Below are 2,390 nucleotides of genomic sequence, written 5' to 3'. Positions count from 1 at the left end.
GGAGTGTTATGTATCGAGGAGCGGAGGACTTGCGAGAGCCTCCTTGGAGAAAACAGAGGAGTATTTACGATTCAAATTTACAGTTAAGTAGTTCTTTTCTTTTATGCCAGAAAAGTTATCGATCCGTGTCTCAAACGGATTTATGAGATAAAAACAAATATCGTCCAGCCTTCTGGGAAATTCAGAAGGGCGGAGTGTCAAGGGCAGTGACGTCAGTCGCCTTTATTGGCTATCGGTTATCTCCACCGCACAATAAACCTTATTATCTTAATGAGGTATATAAGCTACAGTCTCCTCCAATTACTAAAGGCATAAAAAAAGATGAAAAATATTCTGGTGTCTCGTCTTCAAGAGCTTCTCTCAGTGAGTTATTAGCTGCGTAGCGGCGATGGGCGGGGCCAAGACGTGTCACGCTCTCCCTTAATGCGTTTCGACCAATCGCAGTGCCGGTTGATGGATGGACTCCGGAATTTCTGGTCCAATCGCAGAGCTCAATTCAAATTTGGCAGTTGAGGCTTTAGCCAATCATATGCGCGAATTATTTATATGATGATCACCTACTGATAATTCAGGAATTGCGCAAAGTAGGTTTAATAAGGAATAATTCCAAAAAAGATACAAACAGACGATGTAGAAGTAGAAGAGGAAAACGAATAATTATCTCCTGAAAAGAAAGACTATTTGACCACAATTAGGGGAAACTCAAATTACTCATTTGCGGAAAGGCTTAATGAAGCCCATCATGGGAAATGAGTAATTAATCTAAAATTATGGTACGATTACTTTAACGTCAACGAGAAAGAGGGAGAGAGAGAATACGCAGAATAGTTTGTAAAATTAAGTAGGCAAACACGCTCTAACTTTGAAGAAACATTTGTTCGTTCTCAAACAATTCACTCTCAATAACAACAAATGTATCAAGAGCGTCCCCCACATAAACCAGGAATACACATACTTTCACCACAGAACAATGTTAACAATCGTGAAATAAAACTACAGTTCAGAGTAAAGGAGATTTATCATGGTTGAAACGTTTGTCTTGGAAAAAGAACGGAGAATATTGTGCGCGTGGCTACACACTAATGCTATTCCAATATGCAATGTCACTGATTACGTCTAACCTTGCAAAATCAATAGCACACATACACAATTAGCAGAATATTTAAGAGATGCCAAAGGTTTCGCATTAAATCGGCACATGCTATGTCCATGTTTCAGATAATAATACTGCTACTAGTAATATCTACTGCTATTGATAAGATCATCTCACTGCTATTCATAGTAGCTCCATTATAAGAGATTCAGTACGCGTTACCATTGAGCATTTACTAATGGTATGCGTCATTTTGCATACAATGGTATTACAGGCTGTAGGCTTAAACTTAATCTGTGACATACACATTTGTATTCTCGACGCAATTTTCTTGTGCTTTTGCTGTTGTCATGAGTTTTGTGCTTTACATTCGTATTACAGACATTTGACGACTGGTTAGTGTTGGCAGCTCTGAACAGTTAAATTATTCATATTGCTTCAAATCCATATAATTTGATGAAAGTAACATATGCTGTTTAAACTGTTTCACTCTGCAAACCACCCTGATTCTGACCCATTCTAAGCAGATGCATGTGAAATCAAAATGAGTTGCCATGTGCCATAATAACTTAGATTTTGAAAAATCTACTGTTTACCCTATAAATCCATTTCACAGTCATTAGCATATCGATAGTCTTTCACTGTTGCATTCTTAATATTTGTTGAAAGATGTATTAAACTATTTTCTACAAGACGAAAAATATGCTCATATACAAAAATCCCCAATAACAGCGAAATATATATCTCGTCACAGAGCATGTCAACCTTAAATTTTATGAAATAAATTATATAGCTAAAATAATACATAATCCACGTAGCAACACAACCTACTAGGGTACAGTTTCATCCCAAAATATCATCAAGACAGTATACTGACGTAATTTCATTTATCTATTTTTAATTATATCTTTTTCACTATCTTTGTACTTCAAACTAGTGTGGATCAGCTGTTAGTCTGTCACATTTTGTCCCAGTAATATGATACGTACAGCAAGTATAGAGATCGTCATTCGCAAAGGCGCGATACCTGCAGTTATGTTATTGCCCAAATATGAACTCACAACCGTGTCTAAACATCACCAATTTGGAATGAAATATTTCTATAAAGTCCACAATTTCTTTGAGTATACGGCTGTAAAATTACCTTTGATGTTCAGTGAGAAAGACTATTCTTACAAGGCTTTTTCGTGGCGATATTTCTGTAAGTCTATGAATCAGAATTAGTATACACAGAGTAACTGGCGAAGAGGAATTCGGGCTAAGCAAGCTGTAAACTAAACAGTACGGGAAATGACAG

The sequence above is a fragment of the Penaeus monodon genome, chromosome 20, assembly GCF_015228065.2.
Source record: "Penaeus monodon isolate SGIC_2016 chromosome 20, NSTDA_Pmon_1, whole genome shotgun sequence".
In the NCBI taxonomy this organism is placed as follows: Eukaryota; Metazoa; Arthropoda; class Malacostraca; order Decapoda; family Penaeidae; genus Penaeus; species Penaeus monodon.
Note: the sequence above shows the minus strand (reverse complement) of the source record.